Below are 6,334 nucleotides of genomic sequence, written 5' to 3'. Positions count from 1 at the left end.
GAGTGCTCACGGGGCCACGCGGCCATCACACAGCCTGGGACGGTAAAGATGTTCCTTCCCCGGCAAGCGGAAGGAGCGACACCTCGCCTGCGACGGGAAGCGAATTGGACAGGAGACCGCCCTGCTCGAGGGACCGGACACCACCGAGACTTCGCCCGGAGGAGCCGGCCCGCCGGGGGCCCTTTCCGACGCGACCCGAAAAGCCTCATCGATCGGACGGGGACAGAAAGAAAAGCAGCCGCGGGGCAACGGGGAGCCCCCGCGGCCGCGGGTTCCTGGGACAACGGCAACGGAGCAGGGCTCCAACATGCGTGCGAGCGGGACACGTCCCCGAGAGGCCCTCCCTTGGCGCCGCCGAGCCTCCCCGACGCTCCCTAGGCCCCCGACGCCGGCGGGCCGCTTGCAACCTTCGGGATCGATCACGCAGCAGAGGAAGAGAGCGGGGGGTGCCGCCACCCGCCCGCGGGCCGCAAGACAACGGAAAACGGAGCAGCTGCCACCGACCACGCCGCGGGCCACCGGCTTTCGCCCGCCTCGCAGCGATCGGCTTCCCACCCGGAAAAAAAGCCGGGGGGAAGGGCAAGCCACCGCACCAAAAAAAAAACCTAAAAAAAAAAGCACGCCATGCGTCGCACGACCCGTGCTAGCCACGGGGGTCACGAGCCAGGGGTGGGGGCGAGAACGCGCCTCTCAACTCCTCCCGTAAAACCCCTCCAACCACCGGACATACGGTCTCTTTTCTCACTCGCCAACACAGCCAGCCCTTCTCTCTCGCCTTTCGCTTTCGCTTCGGTGGCGGCCCGTGACCCTTCGTCAGCGCGCGCTTCTCGGTGCCGCGGCTTAGGGCCGCGAGAGAAAAAGAACGGAGGCCGGGCGGGCACCCCCACACTGCCCCGCACACCGGCACGCTTTAATAAAAAAGAACGGAGCCGCTCGCAAAACCCAGCCCCCGCCGGCAACGGCAACCACGGCAGCCGGGGCAGGCCAGACACCACGGGCCGCCCCGGCACGGTGCCTCGATCGCGCCCGGCCGATACCGAGAAAGGGCGAGGCGCCGCCGCCCCGCCCACGACACACTCTCGGGGGCTCACTCGCTCGCTCGCTCTCTGTTGGGTTGCGGGGTCCGTCCTGGGGGGGGGGACACGGCCGGCCACCGCGGCCGACCGCCGCCCCGGAAAAATTCTGCCCGCTACACGCGGGTCCCCGGCTTAGGGCCGAGGAAGGGGGACGACTTCAACAACACACGGCAGGGCCGGACACTCCCGTCACCGAGCCCCCCTTCGCAGGCAAGCAAGCGAAGCCGAGAGGCGAGGCCACACGCCCCACTGCATGTCCCCCGCTGCCCTTTCGATACGGACACAACTCTGGCAACACAGGTCGGGAGCGGGAAACGAGGCGCAGCCAACCTCGGCCAAGCGAGCCACGCCCGGGGGGCTCTCGGGGAGGGGGGCCAGGGAAAGCCCGGGCAGGCTCAACACAACCCCGGGCCGGCCCCACAGAAATCCAGCCCCGGCTGCCGGCCACCAGCGTGCACCGGGACCGACAGCCGAAGAAATGCCGCACCCGGCGAGCGGGCGGGGCCCCGGCTTAAGGCCGGGCAGAAAAGGGGCGAGGCGCCGCCGCCTCGCCCGCCACCATCCCCGGGGGAGCGAGCAGGCGCCCGGCTCCCCGTTGTCACGAAACCGGCAGCAGCCGGGCCGGAGCGGGACACACTCGCGGCTTTCTCGCCCTCTCTCTGGGCCTTTTTCTCGCTTCTCCCCCGCCTGGAACAACGCAGCCTCGCCTGGGCCGGGGGAGCGCGGTGGCTCTCGGATCGCATCGCTCTCTCTGGGGGCTTTCTCGCTTCTCCCCCGGACTGAACACGCAGCCTCGGCCTGGGCCGGGGAGCGGCTCTCGGATCGCATCGGTCTCTCTGGGGGCTTTCTCGCTTCTCCCCCGACTGAGCACGCAGCCTCGCCTGGGCCGGGGAGCGGCTCTCGGATCGCATCGGTCTCTCTCTCTGGGCTAACCTGTCCCAGTCGAACTGGGTAAGACGGGAAGCCGGACGAAGCCACGCGACTCGCCCCGACATCGGCGGTGTTCTTCTGGCCCTGGCGACCGCACGCGCGTCCGCCCTTCTCCGCCACGGACACAGGCACGGCAACAGCCTGTGGGGATACGGCCCGTCACCTCGTTCCCATAATACGGACAGATGGGCCCGAAGCGGCGGAGGCCGGAAAGAGAACCGATGTACGTGACCGAGGGGGCGCAGTGGCGCACGCCGCCTTCTACGATGACATAGCCGGAGGCAGCGAGAAACAGCGACCCCTTGGAGTACTTCCAGGCCGGCGGCGGACAACAGGTCTACCAGCCATGAAACGGGCAACAGGTCTACCGACGGCTTGCTGCGGACAACAGGTCTACCCAGCCATGAAACGGGCAACAGGTCTACCAAGCTGCGGACACCAGGTCTACCCAGGGCATGCTGCGGACACCAGGTCTACCCACGGCTTGCTGCGGACAACAGGTCTACCCAGCTGCGGACAACAGGTCTACCCAGGGCATGAAACGGGCAACAGGTCTACCAAGCTGCGGACACCAGGTCTACCCAGGGCATGCTGCGGACACCAGGTCTACCCACGGCTTGCTGCGGACAACAGGTCTACCCAGCCATGAAACGGGCAACAGGTCTACCAAGCTGCGGACACCAGGTCTACCCAGGGCATGCTGCGGACACCAGGTCTACCCACGGCTTGCTGCGGACACCAGGTCTACCCAGCCATGAAACGGGCAACAGGTCTACCAAGCTGCGGACACCAGGTCTACCCAGGGCATGCTGCGGACACCAGGTCTACCCACTCAATGCTGCGGACAACAGGTCTACCCAGCCATGAAACGGGCAACAGGTCTACCAAGCTGCGGACACCAGGTCTACCCAGGGCATGCTGCGGACACCAGGTCTACCCAGCCATGAAACGGGCAACAGGTCTACTCACGGCTTGCTGCGGACAACAGGTCTACCCAGCCATGAAACGGGCAACAGGTCTACCAAGCTGCGGACAACAGGTCTACCCAGGGCATGCTGCGGACACCAGGTCTACCCACGGCTTGCTGCGGACAACAGGTCTACCCAGGCATGAATCGGGCAACAGGTCTACCAAGCTCCGGACACCAGGTCTACCCACGGCTTGCTGCGGACAACAGGTCTACCCAGCCATGAAACGGGCAACAGGTCTACCAAGCTGCGGACACCAGGTCTACCCAGGGCATGCTGCGGACACCAGGTCTACCCACTCAATGCTGCGGACAACAGGTCTACCCAGGCATGAATCGGGCAACAGGTCTACCAAGCTCCGGACACCAGGTCTACCCACGGCTTGCTGCGGACACCAGGTCTACCCAGCCATGAAACGGGCAACAGGTCTACCAAGCTGCGGACACCAGGTCTACCCAGGGCATGCTGCGGACACCAGGTCTACCCACGGCTTGCTGCGGACACCAGGTCTACCCAGCCATGAAACGGGCAACAGGTCTACCAAGCTGCGGACACCAGGTCTACCCAGGGCATGCTGCGGACACCAGGTCTACCCACGGCTTGCTGCGGACACCAGGTCTACCCAGCCATGAAACGGGCAACAGGTCTACCAAGCTGCGGACACCAGGTCTACCCAGGGCATGCTGCGGACACCAGGTCTACCCACGGCTTGCTGCGGACAACAGGTCTACCCAGCTGCGGACAACAGGTCTACCCAGGGCATGAAACGGGCAACAGGTCTACCAAGCTGCGGACACCAGGTCTACCCAGGGCATGCTGCGGACACCAGGTCTACCCACGGCTTGCTGCGGACAACAGGTCTACCCAGCCATGAAACGGGCAACAGGTCTACCAAGCTGCGGACACCAGGTCTACCCAGGGCATGCTGCGGACACCAGGTCTACCCACGGCTTGCTGCGGACACCAGGTCTACCCAGCCATGAAACGGGCAACAGGTCTACCAAGCTGCGGACACCAGGTCTACCCAGGGCATGCTGCGGACACCAGGTCTACCCACGGCTTGCTGCGGACAACAGGTCTACCCAGCCATGAAACGGGCAACAGGTCTACCAAGCTGCGGACACCAGGTCTACCCAGGGCATGCTGCGGACACCAGGTCTACCCAGCCATGAAACGGGCAACAGGTCTACTCACGGCTTGCTGCGGACACCAGGTCTACCCAGCCATGAAACGGGCAACAGGTCTACCAAGCTGCGGACAACAGGTCTACCCAGGGCATGCTGCGGACACCAGGTCTACCCACTCAATGCTGCGGACAACAGGTCTACCCAGGCATGAATCGGGCAACAGGTCTACCAAGCTCCGGACACCAGGTCTACCCACGGCTTGCTGCGGACAACAGGTCTACCCAGCCATGAAACGGGCAACAGGTCTACCAAGCTGCGGACACCAGGTCTACCCAGGGCATGCTGCGGACACCAGGTCTACCCACTCAATGCTGCGGACAACAGGTCTACCCAGGCATGAATCGGGCAACAGGTCTACCAAGCTCCGGACACCAGGTCTACCCACGGCTTGCTGCGGACACCAGGTCTACCCAGCCATGAAACGGGCAACAGGTCTACCAAGCTGCGGACACCAGGTCTACCCAGGGCATGCTGCGGACACCAGGTCTACCCACGGCTTGCTGCGGACACCAGGTCTACCCAGCCATGAAACGGGCAACAGGTCTACCAAGCTGCGGACACCAGGTCTACCCAGGGCATGCTGCGGACACCAGGTCTACCCACGGCTTGCTGCGGACACCAGGTCTACCCAGCCATGAAACGGGCAACAGGTCTACCAAGCTGCGGACACCAGGTCTACCCAGGGCATGCTGCGGACACCAGGTCTACCCAGCCATGAAACGGGCAACAGGTCTACTCACGGCTTGCTGCGGACAACAGGTCTACCCAGCCATGAAACGGGCAACAGGTCTACCAAGCTGCGGACAACAGGTCTACCCAGGGCATGCTGCGGACACCAGGTCTACCCACTCAATGCTGCGGACAACAGGTCTACCCAGGCATGAATCGGGCAACAGGTCTACCAAGCTCCGGACACCAGGTCTACCCACGGCTTGCTGCGGACAACAGGTCTACCCAGCCATGAAACGGGCAACAGGTCTACCAAGCTGCGGACACCAGGTCTACCCAGGGCATGCTGCGGACACCAGGTCTACCCAGCCATGAAACGGGCAACAGGTCTACTCACGGCTTGCTGCGGACACCAGGTCTACCCAGCCATGAAACGGGCAACAGGTCTACCAAGCTGCGGACACCAGGTCTACCCAGGGCATGCTGCGGACACCAGGTCTACCCACTCAATGCTGCGGACAACAGGTCTACCCAGGCATGAATCGGGCAACAGGTCTACCAAGCTCCGGACACCAGGTCTACCCACGGCTTGCTGCGGACAACAGGTCTACCCAGCCATGAAACGGGCAACAGGTCTACCAAGCTGCGGACACCAGGTCTACCCAGGGCATGCTGCGGACACCAGGTCTACCCAGCCATGAAACGGGCAACAGGTCTACTCACGGCTTGCTGCGGACACCAGGTCTACCCAGCCATGAAACGGGCAACAGGTCTACCAAGCTGCGGACACCAGGTCTACCCAGGGCATGCTGCGGACACCAGGTCTACCCACTCAATGCTGCGGACAACAGGTCTACCCAGGCATGAATCGGGCAACAGGTCTACCAAGCTCCGGACACCAGGTCTACCCACGGCTTGCTGCGGACAACAGGTCTACCCAGCCATGAAACGGGCAACAGGTCTACCAAGCTGCGGACACCAGGTCTACCCAGGGCATGCTGCGGACACCAGGTCTACCCACGGCTTGCTGCGGACACCAGGTCTACCCAGCCATGAAACGGGCAACAGGTCTACCAAGCTGCGGACACCAGGTCTACCCAGGGCATGCTGCGGACACCAGGTCTACCCAGCCATGAAACGGGCAACAGGTCTACTCACGGCTTGCTGCGGACAACAGGTCTACCCAGCCATGAAACGGGCAACAGGTCTACCAAGCTGCGGACAACAGGTCTACCCAGGGCATGCTGCGGACACCAGGTCTACCCACTCAATGCTGCGGACAACAGGTCTACCCAGGCATGAATCGGGCAACAGGTCTACCAAGCTCCGGACACCAGGTCTACCCACGGCTTGCTGCGGACAACAGGTCTACCCAGCCATGAAACGGGCAACAGGTCTACCAAGCTGCGGACACCAGGTCTACCCAGGGCATGCTGCGGACACCAGGTCTACCCAGCCATGAAACGGGCAACAGGTCTACTCACGGCTTGCTGCGGACACCAGG

The sequence above is a fragment of the Sturnus vulgaris genome, unplaced genomic scaffold (genome assembly GCF_052056855.1).
Source record: "Sturnus vulgaris isolate bStuVul1 unplaced genomic scaffold, bStuVul1.hap1 Scaffold_159, whole genome shotgun sequence".
Classification (NCBI taxonomy): domain Eukaryota; kingdom Metazoa; phylum Chordata; class Aves; order Passeriformes; family Sturnidae; genus Sturnus; species Sturnus vulgaris.
Note: the sequence above shows the minus strand (reverse complement) of the source record.